This window comes from Rana temporaria, chromosome 4 (genome assembly GCF_905171775.1).
Source record: "Rana temporaria chromosome 4, aRanTem1.1, whole genome shotgun sequence".
In the NCBI taxonomy this organism is placed as follows: Eukaryota; Metazoa; Chordata; class Amphibia; order Anura; family Ranidae; genus Rana; species Rana temporaria.
The window spans coordinates 40,065,459-40,083,186 of NC_053492.1; the positions used below are offsets into that span (position 1 = coordinate 40,065,459).

Below are 17,728 nucleotides of genomic sequence, written 5' to 3' on the forward strand. Positions count from 1 at the left end.
CTATAGAGAGAAAATTGTCCCTTGTCCTATCCTAGGCCAATGATGGCGAACCTTGGCACCCCAGATGTTTTGGAACTACATTTCCCATGATGCTCAACTACACTGCAGAGTGCATAAGCATCATGGGAAATGTAGTTCCAAAACATCTGGGCTGCCAAGGTTCGCCATCATCACTGCCCTAGGCTATTCAAGTTGAGCGGATGATGAAATAAATGCATTAAAAATGTACTTTAGTGAAGAGAGCATGTACATATGATTAGTAGATTCAGAGATCTAAAACAAATCATTGAAAATAAAATATACATTTCTGAAAATCGTTTGCACAGAATTATCAGAATGATGTACAATTTTGTGGAAGCAACTTACTGTCTTTCTGCTGCTGAAGATATCCTGTAATCAGGTCTTGCCTCTTCTGTTTACCTGCAGTGGCTCTTATACCTTTACTATCGGGGGAATATTTGAACCTTGTACAAACAATGACCTTGCAAATATTGAACCGTTCCTCCACCCACAGTAAGTAATGCATGTGAATGAATTGCCTTTGAACCGTGTAGGTTTGTAACAAGTATACTGTGATGTTTTGAGAATATAATGTTGTCACGGTAGGTAAAAGGTGTTATTGTTCACCAGCTTGATTTAACCACTTAAGACCCGGACCTTTAGGCAGCTAAAGGACCTGGCCAGTTTTTGCGATTCAGCACTGCGTCGCTTTAACTGACAATTTCGCAGTGGTGCGACCTGGCTCCAAAACAAAATTGGCGTCCTTTTTTCCCACAAATAGAGCTTTATTTTGGTGGTATTTGATCACCTCTGCGGTTTTTATTTTTTGCGCTATAAACAAAAATAGAGCAACCATTTTGAAAAAAAATGCAATATTTTTTACGTTTTGCTATAATAAATATTCCCCAAAAATATATATATATATATATTTTTTTTCCTCAGTTTAGGCCGATACGTATTCTTCTACCTATTTTTGGTAAAAAAAAATCGCAATAAGCATTTATCGATTGGTTTGCGCAAAATTTATAGCGTTTACAAAATAGGGGATAGTTTTATTGCATTTTTATTATTTTTTTTTTTTACTACTAATGGCGGCGATCAGCATTTTTTTTTTTTTGTGACTGCGACATTACGGCGGACACTTCGGACAATTTTGACACATTTTTGGGACCATTGTCATTTTCACAGCAAAAAAAGCATTAAAAATGCATTGTTTACTGTGAAAATTACAATTGCAGTTTGGGAGTTAACCACAAGGGGGCGCTGAAGGGGTTAAGTGTTACCCGATTTGTGTTTCTAACTGTAGGTGGGGTGTGGCTGTAGGTGTGATGTCATTGATTGTGTTTCCCTATAAAAGGGAACACACGATCAATGACGGCGCCACAGTGAAGAACGGGGAAGCTGTGTTTACACACAGCTCTCCCCGTTCTTCAGCTCCGGGGACCGATCGCGGGACTTCAGCGGCGATCGGGTCCGCGGGTCCCGCGGTCACGGAGCTTCGGACCGGGCCACGTGCGCCTGCGACCCACGGCTGGGCATTTAAAGAGGACATACCTGTACGTGCTTGTGCCCAGCCGTGCCATTCTGCCGACGTATCTGTGCAGGAGGCGGTCCTTAAGTGGTTAAAAAAATCAAGTGATTTTTAGTTTGATTTAAAAAAAATATATACCGTATTTATCGTGGTATAGTGCGCTCCCGCGTATACCGCGCACCCCTAAAGTGGCCCCCGAAATTCCTGTAAAAAAAATGTTATATGATTTTATTACTTACAGTTTTGGTGTCTTCCCAGCGTCCATCGTCCGGTCCGGCGTCCGTCTGCGGCCTCGGTGGTGTCCTCCCGGCTTCTCCAGCGCTTCCCGCGCTCAGTTTGAACGCCTCCGCCGACATATACCGAGTGCAGTACACTCGGGTACATTCGGCAAGGATCGGCTTCGCTCGCGCTCACGCTCTGTGACGTTTATGCGTGAGCACGAGCGAAGCCGAGCCTAGCCGAATGTACCCGAGTGTACTGCACTCGGTATATGTCGGCGCAGGAATTCAAACTGAGCGCGGGAAGCGGCTATCGGCGTATATCGCGCACCCACGATTTCCCCCTTATTTTAAGGGGAAAAAAGTGCGCGATATACGCCGATAAATACAGTATATATATATATACAGTATATATATATATATATATATATATATATATATATATATATATATATATATATATACATATATATATATATAAAATCATGATAAGGTAGATTTGATTGCTCCTTTGATTATAATTGAATTCCAGTCTTATTTTCAGACTTGCAGATTTGTACAGGCTCTTTCTATGTACTGAAACTGCTTATTCTGATTTAATTGCACACTGTGAGCTTCTTGCATTAGAAGCTGAAGCAGGTTAGATGGAGCCCGCCTCATTTCCTGGCTGTGAGAGTTGTCACCAGGGTCACCAGAACTAGTTGTCCAGTTGTCACCAGTAGCCCCATTGGCAGATTTTTTTTTTCCCTTTAGATGATAATGGTAAACATAACAAATAAAGAGGCTGAATATCCCTAATGGGGGCACAGATAGCAAAAAATTAAAAATAAATAAACTAAAAACTGAGAGGTGTTCTACTCCTTCTTTATTCCACCTAAAAATGTTTACCTTTAGTTATATTTTAAGTTGGCTGTACACTGGAAGGATTTGTCCCTGAACAAAAAACACACAGACTGTTATGCCGCGTACACACGACCGTTTTTCGGGATGTAAAAATGACATTTTAACGATTGTGTGTGGGCTCCAGAGCATTTTTCACGACATAAAAAATGGGCATTACATTTTCACGTTGTTTTTAACGTTGTTGTTTTTCTTTCAATCTTCTTTTTATTGTTTTTTTAGCAAAGCAAGAGTATACAGAAACCTAGGAGGCATTCCTCTGGTTTAAATCAGTCGATACATAAGTAACAGTATTATCTTCATAACAATTCATATAATAAAAGTAAAAACAAAAAGTAAAGGGGATGTGGATCTCTTTTGGGGGAAGAAAAGAGGCTCATAATATGTTACATTATCTCTCTTCCTATACTTGTTCCTTCCCTGCTACCCCAAATCTACTTTGTTGATCCGCTCCCCTAATACCATTTTGCCCTCCTTCCCTTTTGCCACCTGTCCGATGGGAGATCCATATCTCGTCGGGCTTGGGGCACCTAATCTGTTCCTCCTGCCTTACCTCCCCTATAACCCCCCCCCCCCCAAACTAAACAAAACAAACACCAAAAAATGAAAAAAAAAAAAAAGGGAAAAAGAGACAAAAAATACAAAAAGAAGAAAAAGCTCATAATTCCTCCCCCCATCAGGCCCCCCCCGTCCACCCCTCCCTCAATCCGCGTCCATCAAGGCCTTTCCCTCCTCCGAATATCTAAATGTGTTCCACTCTGCCCATATTTCTAAATATACCTTCCGTTTTTGCCTTGAGGTCCAAACCAAATCCTCCATTCTATTCAGATTTTCAACTCTATTAAGCCACATCCTTATAGTTGGAGGGGATGTCTGCTTCCACGTCCCTGGTATACATGCTCGGGCAGCATTTAAAAGATGGCAGGTCATTGTTCTCTTATATCGTCTCGCTGACATCTCTGTATCTTGCAACAGATAAAAAGACCATTCGTCTGGTAGCTGCGTCCCACTAAATCTCTGTGTTATTTCCCGGACCCTACCCCAATAGTTTAAAATCTTAGGGCAGGCCCAGAAAATATGCATTAGGGTTCCTCCCCTCTTCCCACACCTCCAGCATCTATCTACCATGTCTGGATAGCACTTGTTCAATACCTCCGGTGTCCGGTACCACTGTGACAGGACTTTGTAATTCATCTCTTGTGTCTTTACACACATAGATGTTTCAAAAATATTCCGAATTATTTTGTTCTTTTGTTCATCTGTAAAAGGTCTCCCCAGTTCACGCTCCCATTTATGGAAGAAGGGTATCTGAAACTCCTCTGTTGGGGTGTTCAGTAACTCTCTAATTCTCGATAAAGGGTGCCGTAGGGTCCCTCCCCCGCTGCAGTACCTCTCAAACCTCGTCAAAGTTCGTGCGTAACTAGCTGGGGATTTCAAGGTGTTAAAATAATGTTGTAATTGTAAAGACCGCCAAAAATCAAGTTGATAGGGTAGCTCACCTGATATCATCTTCTGTCGAGTAGTCCAGGCCCCCTCCTTCAGGAAGTGCGAAGCCTGGAACCACCCCTGCTCTATTAATTTACTAAATGGTCCTTTCATCCAGCCTGGTTTAAACTGTGGGTTTCCCAGGATTGGGAATAGTGGTGAATCATCCGTTGATAGTATCCCTTTGGCAAATAACTTATGAGCCACCCGGAGAGTAGGACCTATCAACGGATGTTTCTTAACGTCACTTGGGAGCTCCCTGTAGCACCATGCTGCCCTCTGCAGTATGCAGTCGCACTGATCTTGCTCCAACCCTGACCATAATTTGTCTCCTGCATGTCTGCTCCAATCAACAAGTCGACATAGTAACGCTGCCTGGTAATATCTATAGATATCTGGGACCGCTATTCCTCCATCCCGTTTGGCCAGTGACATTACCCGAGCCTTAATTCTTGGGCGTTTATTCGCCCAAATAAATCTATTGATAAGGGACTGTGTTTGCTTAAAAAAGGATTTCGGTATTGCGATCGGGAGGGTCTGGAAGAGGTACAGATACTCGGGCAACACACTCATTTTGACGATGCTAGATCGTCCAAACCACGAATGGAACCCCCTCTGCCATCCATCCAGGAGGGTCCGTATTTTAGACAATAAAGGTACATAATTAAGTTTAAAAACCTGTGTTAGATCCGCCGGGATGGATGTACCCAAATACGTAAGGGAGGTGTCTGACCATCTGAATCTATACTTTGATTTCAATAACTTTAAGTCTCTCCCTAAGACCGCCACTCCCATTGCCTCCGATTTATCATAGTTAATCTTGAAATTTGACCACTCTCCATACTCACTCAGTTCTTGTATTAAATTGGGCAGGGATTCCATTGGGCTAGTTAAACTAAACATCATGTCATCTGCGTATGCTGAACATTTGTACTCTGCACCTCTCAAAGACACCCCTTTAACACCAGTATTCGACCGTATTTTACTCAAAAGGGGCTCCACTGTCAAAGCAAACAATAACGGCGAAAGAGGGCATCCCTGCCTTGTCCCGTTAGAAAGTTTAAAGGGTGATGACAAAACTCCGTTCACTCTAACCTGCGCCACTGGATGTGTGTAGCTACTTGCAATCCATTGCAACATCTTTCTACCGAACCCCATGTGTCTCAGCACTGAAAACATAAATTGCCAATTTATCCGGTCGAATGCTTTTTCTGCATCCGTCCCTACAAAGACACATGGGGTTCGGGAAGCGCCAACCAGATGGATCAGGTTCATAGTCTTAATCGTGTTATCTCGGGCCTCCCGCTTCTGGACAAATCCCACCTGGTCTTTATGGACAAGTCCTGGTATATTCTGTTGGACCCTCCCTGCTAGGATCTTAGCGAAAAGCTTCAGATCTTCGTTCAACAAAGAGATCGGTCTATAACTCCCCCTTTGGGAGGGATCCTTTCCTTCTTTAGGAATAACCGCTATTACCGCTTTCAGTGAGTCGGGGTGGAAAGTGCCTGATTCCCCTAAATCATTGAACATTTTTATCATATATGGGCCCAGCTCTGGTAAAAAGGCTCTATAATACTGGATGGTATATCCATCCGGCCCGGGTGCTTTCCCCCCTTTCCCCTTCTTCACTGCCTCCTGTAATTCCTCTACTGTAATAGGTTTTTCCATCTGTTGGCTCATTTCTGATGTTAAACTCGGGATACCCGAGGAAGTTATATAGTTATCCATTCCCACCTGATCCTGTGAACTCGTTTGTAAGTTGTATAGGGAACTATAATATTCTCCAAAACTCCCTGCAATTTCCTTAGGTAACATCATTTTCTCTCCACCTGTCCCCTGAATCATTGGAATGTAGGTCTTAATCTGTTGTTCCTTTAGTAAGCTTGCCAGATGTTTTCCACTCTTATTCCCAAATTCATAGTTCTGCCTTCTACCACTTTGTATTGCCCTTTTAGCTCTGTATAAAAGTATTTCTGAAATCTGTCTGCGTGACGCCCGTAGATCCCGTTCTAGCTCTGGAGTGGGGTATTGTTTATGTCTTGTTTCCAGATCTACAATTTCTGACATTAAAGTGGTTACCTTTAGTTCCCTTTCCCTCTTGATCCTTGCCCCATGCTTCATCAGGACCCCTCTTATTACCGCCTTGTGGGCCTCCCAGACCACGCCCGGATTACAATCCGAAGTCTCATTAGTCTCAAAATACCACTTTATTTCCCTCCGTATCTCCTCTAGAATAGACTCCACCTGCAGTAAACTTTCATTCAGTCTCCATGGTCCAGGCCCCAGGGACCGGGAGTCTGCTAACGCGTACCTCAAAGAAATTGGGGCGTGATCTGTCCACGTGATCTCCCCTATTCCAACCTCTTTTACTGAGTGTAGCTGGTTGTGTGGAATAAAATAGTAATCTATACGCGAATAACTCATATGTGGGATAGAATAGTAGGAGTAGTCTCGTTCCCCGGGGTGCATCAATCTCCATACATCTATTAATCTCGCCTGTTGTAACATATGTTAAATTCGTTTCCTAATGCCCCCCGCGACTGAGGATCCACCGGTTGATGTATCTACCTTTGGGTCTAATGGCATATTCAGGTCTCCACCCAACAACAACTGACCTTCCTGGAAACCTGCCAGCTCCTCCAGAAACTTTTTCAAGAAGCTGTCTTGTTGTGTATTGGGGGAGTAAAAGGTGGCCAGGGTTGTTACCATGCCTGCTATAGTCCCTTTCAATGCTATATACTGCCCCCCTGGGTCCACCAGTTATTCTGTAAATGACCACGGGGTATTTTAACGTTGTTGTTTTTAACGTCGTAAAATAAAAACATTTTTTACAACGTTGTTGTTTTTAACGTTGTAAAAAATGTTCGTGTGTGAGCTTTAACGATGTGAAAAAAAGTTATGAGAAGGGAGCGCTCGTCCTGGTAAAACTAGCATTCGTAATGGAGATAGCACATTCATCAAGCTGTAACAGACTGAAAAGCGTCTCTCACCAAACTTTTACTAACACAAAATCAGCAAAAGCAGCCCCAAGGGTGGTGCCACCTGAACGGAACTTCCCCTTTATAGTGCCGTCATACGTGTTGTACTTTTTTTACGATCGTGTGTAGGCAAGGTTCGGCTTAAAAATAATCAGGTTGTTTTTTTCTAGACCATTAAACATGGTCGTGTGTACGCGGCATTAGAAATGTGTTCAGTTGAGAAAAATCTTTATCCTGCTCCTTAGATCCTTTTATCCTGCTTCCTTGCACTTTTTCTTGTGCAGCACGCATGCAATAAACATGCAATAAACACACTTCTGCTAACCATGTTTGAGGTACCATTAAGAAATAATGGTTCCATCTCAGAAACTACTAAATCCAATTGTACCCCCTCCCCAGAACTAGCATTATTATGCCTGGGGATAGACTCCTTCCCTTATAGGCACAGAAAGGTAGTAGTACAGTACATATACTATATGCGGCCCGCATTTCTATAGCAGCAAAATGGAAATATGCTACCCCTCCAGGCATAAAATAAGTTATTAACATAGTTTACTCACAGAGTCTCATGGAACAAATGCTAGCATACAAAGAAGGAAGGGTCTATACATATCATACATTTTTGGAATATTTGGCTATCACTTCAACATATAGGTAGATTCAGAAAGAGTTAGGCCGGCTTATCAGTAGATAAGCCGACCTAACTCAGAAACTACGCCGACTTATGTTTAAGTGTATTCTCAATCAGAGACACACTTAAACATATCTAAGATACGACGGCTTGCGCCGTCCTATCTTAGGTTGCAATATTTCAGATGGCCGCTAGGTGGCGCTTCCATTGCGGTCGGCGTAGAATATGTAAATTAGTAGATACGCTGATTCACGAACGTACGCCCGGCCGACGCAGTACTTTTACACCGTTTACGTAAGAGATAGGCCGCGTAAAGTTAGAGCTAGGCCCTAGTTGGAATAGTAATGTTAAGTATGGCCGCCGCTCCCGCGTTGAAATTCTAATTTTTTACGTCATTTGCGTAAGTCGTCCGTGAATCGGGATTTACGTTGTTTCCGTCCACGTCAAAATCAATAGGCCCGTGTGGCGTACTTAGCCGCAATGCACACTGGGGAATGTAGGCACAGTTAAAAAAAAACGTCAAAAACGTTAGGTCAAGCCCCATTAGCATAAAACACGCCCCCTTACACACATTTGAATTAGGCGCCCTTACACCCGCTCGCTTTAGGCTACGCCGCCGTAACTTAGCAGGCAAGTACATTGCCTCGCTAACTTACGGCTGCGTAGCTTAAATGCCTTAAGCTACGCCGCCGCAAAGTTGTGGCAATGTATGTGAATCTAGGCAATAGTCTCTAGAGTTGATAACCATGATAAATGGAAATCTAATCACATCTATTGGTGTTACAACAAAGCCAGTGCAGAGAGATAGGAAATAACACTGATGACATGTTATATTTGTTTGTCTGTTTCTTTGATTTGGTTTATAGGTTGATGTTTATACAAATTATGAACCAACTACTATATTCTGAACAATGTTGGCAGAGGTGTAGCGTGGGGGATGGGGCAGGGGGTCCCGTGGCACCGGGCGCAACATTGGTCCGTGACATTTTAATTCACTGTGTCCCGGCTGCCATGTTGCGCCAGCTGAATGTGATCATGTGCTGCGGCGGGGCTGGCCAGTCCTTGAACGTGGGCGGCAAATGCGCGAAGGCTGCTCCTGGAGACTGGAGTCCCGTCCGCGCTTCTGTAAGCCGCCGCCGTCTTCTTCTCCACCCTTCCGTCTGGCGGAAGGGTGGATCTGGAAGCGTGCAGCACCTTTATCTGGGACAGGGAACTGAGTTGGCAGTTTTTGTGGCATACCGATGGACAACAAAAAAAGGTGAGTCACGACGAGTGAGCCTGTGAGGAGACTGGCGGCAGGGAGCCATCTCAGATGGATCATGATGGAGCAGCCGACGGTCCAGCAGCAGCTAGTTAAGGAGAGTCACAGACAGTTACATGCCAGATGGAAAAAGTCTGTCTAAGTGATGCTTCAGCCTACAGAAGATATGTGGGAACAGGTTGCAGAAGAATTTTAAGAGAGGTTTTCCAAGAGCATAGGAGCCCTTTATAGAAAACACGTTGGGGTGAAAAGTCCACTCAAGGCAGGATCAATGTATTTTAATTATAAGAAATACAAAGTGTACTTTTCCATTACATTTTTAGGGTTGGCAGATAACCACCACAAATTCATATGTGTTGATGTGGGAGTTTATGGCAGCCAAGGAAATGCAATAATCTTTGTCTATGATGAGATGTTGGATACATGAAGGATGTCTCCAGATCCCCCCAAGAAGGATTCTCCCATGCACTATGGAGACAAGTCTTCCACTTGACATCATGGGGGGAAATGCTTTTGGACTTGCTGAGAACCTTATGCACCCCTAGATTGGGTATGAGTTTTGATAAAAGGATGCAAGATGGATAATTAACTTAAAGGCTACAGTCCGCCTGGGTTAAAATGAAGCTTTAAGTTTGAGACTTTTTGTGATATTCTAATAGCACTACCAATGTAAAGCACTGGGGTGGTGACATCTCAGATCTGGCAATGGTAGTTGATCTGATAGTTGGAGGACCCCTTGACGCCACTCTCAGGCCAAGCCACATTGTTTAGATTTGCTCTGTATACAGCAAATGGTGTGAAGTACACGTTCTCCATGCCGCCCTCTGCTGCTGGGGGGGGGGGGGTGAGCTCTTGTCTCTTCACTGTGGACATGGCTCTGGTGTGTTACTCCCCAAACATTTGGTATCCAGGCAGGTGCCATCTTACACATGTGCAGTAGTGATGTCCGTGCCACCCCATGATTTTGTTATCTACAGTCGGGCATATAAAGGGAGTGAGCTCTGAGGGGCGGCAGTGTCTGCACCCGGTGGGTCCTGGAGTGGTATGTTAATAGTAGGCTATAGAAAGGTAAAAAAGCTCAGCAGAGGGACATGGATCCTAATGGGGGTGATATACTGGTGCCCACAAGTAATCATTATTTTTTGTTGTTATTATTTAGCCTAGGTTGAAGGGATTCATTGGATGTACTCTTTGCTGCTTTCCATCAACTTTTTGCTGGTTCCTTTAGGATATTCAGAGGGTAAGCAGGACTAGCTTACTGGAGATACATTGTGTAGCTCTATTGCCATCTATTGGATTTATGTAATAGTAATGCATTCTCCCTTTAGCACTACAGATTATTAATGACATTAGGGAATATGAGAAGTTGCTTTTAAAATACATTGCTGGACAAATTACTACTTTGGGTAACCGTTACGATACAAAGGTATCCTGGTATGTAATGGTATAAAAGAGAGGCGATTAGGACCATCTATATTATCTATATCTATTGTTTATGCTTTAATTAAGGTATTATTTCTGTTTAGACCAAATAAAAATGGGGAAGGACTTATACTCTACAACTTATGAGCCCTACATTTGGAAACAGATATACAGTAAAACAGATATACAGTAAAACAGATATACAGTAAAACCTTGGATTGTGAGCATAATTTGTTGCCGAAACATGCTTGTAATCCAAAGCACTTGTTTATCAAAGCAAATTTCCCCATAATAAATAATGGAAACTCAGATGATTTGTTCCACAACCATGTATTCATAGGCTCTTTAGTTTAGAGTTCATATAAAAAGATTATAGCAATATGATAGCTTGTGTAACCATAAAATGTCCATCCACAATTGGCAGCCTCCAAAGGGTATTAGAAGCAAAATCCAGTGGGAGCTCCAGAGTATAAAATAGAAGAGAGGAGCCTCTAAGTGTAGCAATATGGTTACATTTAATGAAGGTACAACATTTAGCAACTCACATGGTTGATGATTAAATGTTAAACATCTGGGGGGCGGAGCTAGCCGGAAACCGCGATGAACGTCTGAGAGCGGAGCTCCCACATCAGCAGGGAACAAGCAACTCACAGCGACCCATCCGAGCATCTAGCTGGCTCCACGGCACGGCGTTTCACCTCCTCAGTCTGGCGGCCAGCACTAGCGACATGTCCATGAGCAAGAAAGGGGGGAATCATCCCCAAAAGCTGACAGAATTCTTTCCCCCAGAGCCCAGGCAAAATGGCACCGGCGCCACATCCACGCCGGCATCTCGGCCACGATCCAAGCCTGTTGTCAGGGCCTGGGCTTGAACTTGGGACCTTTGCTGTGTCTGGCATTTTCCCTTCCCACTGAGCTATCTGGGACGCTGGACAGTTCCCTGCCTGATCTGCTGGATAAACATTTAGGATCCATTAGACTACTTTGCTTGGTGTCTTGATTGCAGCTGAACCTTGAACCCCTTGCTCCTCCCATGAACTTCCTATAAAAGCCTTGTCTTAGCACTTCCTCTTTGCCAGGTTATTGTGCCTTCCCAGCCAGTGCCTTGCTATTTGTCTTTCCTGCTGCCATTTGTATCTGCAACCACCCGTGTTTGACCCTCGGCCTATTCCTGGACTACTCAACTGCCTGATCCCAATCTGCAACCACCCGTGTTTGACCCTCGGCCTGTTTTCTGACTACGCTACTGCTTGATCCCAACCTGTAGCCACTCGTGATTGATCCCTTGGCTTGTTTACTAACCACGCTGCTGTTTAATCCTTGTCTGTTCATCTGATATTGGACACCGGCTTGCTCACACCCTGGTGGGGCAAACTTGAGGACCGCGACCTGCTACTAGCTCGCAGCTAAATCCACCTCCACCATCAGGAGCTCTGGGGAAAACCAGCTAGTATTTAGGCCTCGTACACACGACCGAACATGTCTGCTGAAACTGGTCCGCAGACCAGTTTCAGCAGACATGTTCGGTCGTGTGTACGGCCGACCGGACAGGTTTCCAGCGGACATTTGTCCAGCCGACCGTTTTGCAGCGGACAAATGTTTCTTAGCATGCTAAGAAACATGTCCGCTGGAAGCCTGTCCGTCGTCTGTACAGACTCACAGTACATGTCTGAACGGCCGACATCCCTCGCATGCGTCAAAGTGATTCGACGCATGCGTGGAAGCTTTGAACTTCCAGGGCCGCGCACGTTACCGCGTCATCGTCGCGGCGACGGCGCAGCCACGTCACCGCGGATCGTGTACGCGCGGATTTCTGTCTGATGGTGTGTACAACCATCAGACGGAAATCTCCGGCCGGACATGTCCGCTGAAAACGGTCCGGCAGACCGTTTTCAGCGAACTGTCCGGTCATCTGTACGAGGCCTTAGACTTTGCACCTCAGGGGAGTCTGTGTCATCTGCCAGAAGTGACTGCCTGTATGCCTTTCCTGCCACTGCTATTGCTACTGGCCTTCAATATGTAAAGCAATGGTGAACTTGCGCTTCCCTGGAAAGATGTGCAATTACAAGTAAAACACAAAATCAAGGTGGTAATGAGAGGATTAAATGGGATGGGCAGGACAACACCTGCTAATTAACCTAAACTTATTCAGTAAAAAAATACATTTTATTAAACACAAAATGTGAAACTAAAAAATGAAAAAAGTGTGTGTATATAAAATAAAAAATTAATATTAGGACAGAGAAAACTCTGAATAGGTGTTGCAATTTGGAAATGGCTGGAATAGGCAGCAATAGACAGAAATGGTAATGAGTTGAAATATTTCGCAACCCCCAAAATTATGTGAAAATAGGATAAAAAACAACAACCAAAAGTTGGATGAAACGGACAAACTAAATCAATGTATCCACTGGGAGACACTCAAAGAGCTAGCAGTTCTCAGATGTTATAAACATATAGTCCACTGATCTAAATAAAACGCTGGATCGCTGGCTTGGCAGACAGTGTAGCTAAATCTTTCACACAAAAATCAATGTATCAACTGGGAGACAATCACAGAGCTAACAGTTCTCAAATGTTATAAACATAAAGTCCACTGATCTAAATGAAAGCACTGGATCGCTGGCTTGACAGACAATATAGATGAATCTTCCACACAATAATAAAACTTCAGCATGCAGGAACTCAAGATTAAAAGGTGGACAAGCTGGCCCCTTACCATAAAAGATGGATCCCTATAAGAAGAGATCATACAGGCAAATGGTAAGGATTCTTTTACCCGGAGAAGTGCAGGGAAGGAGGGTCTGTCTTCACAGGTTCCAGGGAACACTCATGATCAGCTCAGCTCCACTCGTTTACAAATCTCCCGGCATGGTCAGCAAATGCAATTAGAGGAGAAACATAGGCTTCATAGCGTAATAAAGTTTAAAAAGTTCATAGAAACCTCTTTATTAAAAAATGTTGTAGTGGACATCAAGGTTTGGCAACCACAGTTTCCATAAGTACAACAATTAAAAAGGGGATATCCAATATCTATCTGAGACAATTACTATTGGTTACCACAGCAGCCGGTCCCATACAGGGTTAAACTATGAGTGAGGATCCATTTGCCTTTTTTCTTTATCTTATCGCCTGCTGCAATGGGGAGGTAGATGTTTCATTTCATTTTTTGTGTCTAATAATTTTGTTGTTGGGTGCATACTTTCCTCCTCTTTGTAGCAAAGGGCTTAGTCCTCTGAAGCTACCCGGGGACACGGGCTCATTTCCTGTGTTTCCGGTGTCGCTCTTATAAAACAAGCGGCTTGTGATGTGTCTGACACTGCCTCCTTTCCCTGTAGAGACCTTATCAGGGGAAACGCCGCATCGGATGGAAGCTCTAGTATCAGACACAATTTCCTCTAATTGCATTTGCTGACCATGCCATCCCCGGGAGATTTGTAAACGATTGGAGCTGAGCTGAGTGGACTTTATGTTTATAACATTTGAGAACTGTTAGCTCTGTGATTGTCTCCCAGTTGATACATTGATTTTTGTGTGAAAGATTCAGCTACACTGTCTACCAAGCCAGCGATCCAGCGCTTTCATTTAGATCAGTGGACTATATGTTTAAAACATCTGAGATCTACTGGCCTTCAAGCCCGACGCCTGATCGTGACACCTGTTCATCATGGGAAATCAGCCAAATGGAGCAGTCCCCCTAAATCCCCTGGCTCATTGGCAGCCACACCATCATCTGGGAGCCCTGAGAAGTCCAGATTCAGGTCAGATGCAGCGGATGATGAGGTGAGCCAGCTCCATATCTCAGGGGATGACACCAGGGAGGACACCAGGGAGCTACCAGATTCCATAGATGTGTTTCCCACTAGTAACCAGCCAGTGCTGAAAGAGATGTTTGTCTCGTTAAGAAGCTCACTGCACTCTGATATGGTCTCTTGTATGCATAAGTTCAGCAGGGATCTAGGCTCCATCTCTGAGAGAGTGTCACATGTTGAAAATAAGATGGGGAATATGCAGTCACAATTAATGACTTTGTTGATGCTAATGACGGAAGGGATGAAGAAATTGAGACGCTTAAATTAAAAATGGCGGACATGGAGGACAGGAATAAGAGGAACAATGTAAAGATACGGGGCATACCAGAATCTGTTCAGCAGCATGACCTGCGCGGTTATGTTTCCCAGCTATTTAAAGCACTACTGCTTGACATGTCGGAATTGGACTTTACTGTAGATAGAATACACCATCTACCTAAGCCCTCATACCTTTCTGAATATGTACCTAGAGATTTTATGGCTTCATTTCTACCATACAGAGGAGAAATTGATGGTAATGACTAGGAAAAATCCCAAAATTCCAGCGCCATACGCCAACCTGCAATTCTACGCAGACTTATCGCAGTTTACCTGAACACGTTAAAGAAAGCCCTCAGGAATCACAAATTAAGCTACAGGTGGGGATTCCCGACAAAGCTAATTGTCACCAAGTAGGGAGTGGAATATGTGATGGACTCAATGGCAATGGGTTTGGCCCTACTTGACTCGTGGGGGATTATCCCAGATACACAGCCACAAAACCACCGTCAGAGTGGCCACTCATCCCCTAGCCAGGAATGGCGTACAGTCAACCAAAAAAAACACCTGCACTCATAAATAAATCAGATGTGGGTATTTCCTTAAGAGTACCCCATGCTGTAGTACATGTCCATATTTTTTTCTCTCTTTTTTTCTTGCTTGCTTGCTCGAACTTACATACCCCATTTTTCTGAGTGGCCATGCACCACACTCAAATTTTGGTTTTACTTGTTTGGCTTATGGCCTATGCTAGTCTCTGTTGTTGTTCAGGGAAATATGACTTGTTTTTCTCATTGGTCAAAAATCATAGTATGCATACCAAGGACCCTGGGGACATGAGGCTGGAGGACCTGGAGCGCATGCAGCTCCATCAGACGCTGAAGACCATGCCACCATGGACAGCCATGCTACAAATCATAAGTGAACTCTGCAGGCCATACATCACTCAAAGACATTCTAAAAACAAATGGCGATAACATTTTTATCTATTAACGCTAAAGGGCTGAACCACCCAGCAAAAAGACGGTCACTATGGAAAGAGGCACTTCATCATAAATGCGACATATTGTGTGTTCAAGAAACGCATTTCCACGTCCGAACCTCTCCTAAATGCTCTCACCTTAAATTTCCCCCACCTATTCAACGCTAAAGCTGACTCTAAAACTACAGGGGTGATGATTGCTATAAAACACTCAGTTGCTTTCAAGTTACACACAGTGATCACTGACCCCCCCAAGGTCGCTTCTTGTTCATGGTGTGTGACATAAACTCCACCACATACACAGTGGCTAATGTGTATGCTCCAAACAAGGGGCAGACTAGTTTCTTCCATAAGATTATGAAAAAGATCCAATCCATAAAAAGAGGGCAGGTGCTGCTGTGCAGTGACTTTAACATTACTCCGGACCCTTTCATTGACGCCACAGCTACACCAAAGCGGACACCTCTGTCCCTTAAAGAGGCTCTAAGATCACATGACCTATTTGACTCTTGGAGATGCCATAACGCTAGTGAAAGAGACTACTCTTTTTTTTCTAACAGTCACAGATCTTCTAGCAGGATTGACCTATTCTTGGTGGATAAATGGTCGTTGTTTAACTGCAAAGAGGCTAAGATCAATAACATCACTTGGTCGGACCATGCCTTGATCACTCTTTTGGTTAGAGATTCCTTTACCCACAACCCTGCATACATTTGGAGGGCGAATCCCAGGATGGTCTGACCAAGGCTAGGATTCATACCCAATTGAGTGAGTTTTTTTAATTATTCGTCAATCAGTATCTGATCCATTTTTTGCGTGGAATGCCCACAAGGCATTTGCTAGGGGGGTCCTGATTCAACAGGGAGCAAGGAATTTCGAAGATAAGGCAGCAGCACATGAACCAATTGTTATCTAACATAACAAAACTTGAGAGGCAGAATATGGCTAACCCATCCGTATACACCACAACACAACTTATGCAACTTCGCACTGACCTGAGGTTGCTGTTTCTGGAGGACTTTGAAAAGGCCTCCAGAAGACTTAAGCTAGCATATTATACAAGTGGCAATAGGGCAGGGAAACTGTTAGCCAATAAGCTCAAAAGGCCATAGACACAAAACACAAATCCCATATATAATACATCCCATAACGCAAACTAAACAACATCACCCACAAGCCACAGCAAATGCCTTCAGTCAGTATGATGGTTCACTTTACAACCTTAAAAACGACTCTACAATGCCACAACCAAACTCTACACTCATTCAATCATTTCTGCAAAAAGTTAATCTTCCAAAACTATCGTCTGAACACCTTACTGTTTTGAATGCTCCCATATTGGATGCAGAAGTGAGACAGATAATACACCTCCCCAATAATAAATCCCCTGGTCCGGACGGCTTCACAGGGGAATAGTTTAAAACATTCCAGGATACACTGACCCCACACTTGGTCGACATTTTCAATTCGGCTGCTGCCTTGTTCTCTTTTCCTCCAGAGATGCTAAGGGCTATGATTATAGCACTCCCGAAACCAGGAAAATAACCAGACTCACCCCAGGATTTTAGACCTATGTCTTTACCAAATAATGATATCAAAATATACGCTAAACTATTGGCTACCAGACTGGTGGATATACTACCTTCACTGATAGATATGGACCAGTCAAGTTTCACCAAGGGGCGCCAGACGTCGGACGCCACTCGCCGACTGATCAATGTTATACATATAGCTGGCAGGTTTGGAACGCCTTCTTTGCTTCTAGCGTTGGATGCGGAGAAGGCGTTTGATAGGATTTACTGGCAGTTTCTGTCACAGGTGCTGAGCGGGTTTGGTTTCTCAGGTTCCATCTATTCAGAGATAATGGCCTTGTATACACTCCCTTCGACACAGGTGTATGTGTCTGGTGCATTGTCCTCCCCGTTTGAATTTTTTTAATGGGACAAGACAGGGGTGCCACCTTTCCCCATTGATCTTCAACCTATTGTTGGAGCCCTTGGCCTCCTATCTATGCTCACACCCCAATATATCTGGTATTCGAGTGGGGGAAAAACAGCATGTCATGAGCTTATTATCAAACCCAGTGTCATCTCTACCAGCAGTTCACAAAGCATTACAAACATTCAACACGGTATCATACTACAAGGTTAATTAAACAAAATCTTATATACTAAACCTAGGTATCCCTAAATCGACGGAACATATACTTGGAAGACAGATGGTATCAAATACCTAGGCATTACCTTGACC

General features: G+C 43.8%; 1 protein-coding gene across 1 annotated transcript in view; it reads right to left on the reverse strand.

The window, feature by feature from the left end:
• Positions 1 to 472, reverse strand: part of LOC120936155 (cytochrome P450 2K4-like) — a 37,037-nt gene extending 36,565 nt beyond the window's left edge. The window contains exon 1 of the mRNA XM_040348305.1: positions 367 to 472. The gene's annotated coding sequence lies outside the window, so the exon portion shown is untranslated. The remainder of the gene's footprint in view (positions 1 to 366) is intronic.
• Between the last annotated feature and the right edge of the window lie 17,256 nt (positions 473 to 17,728).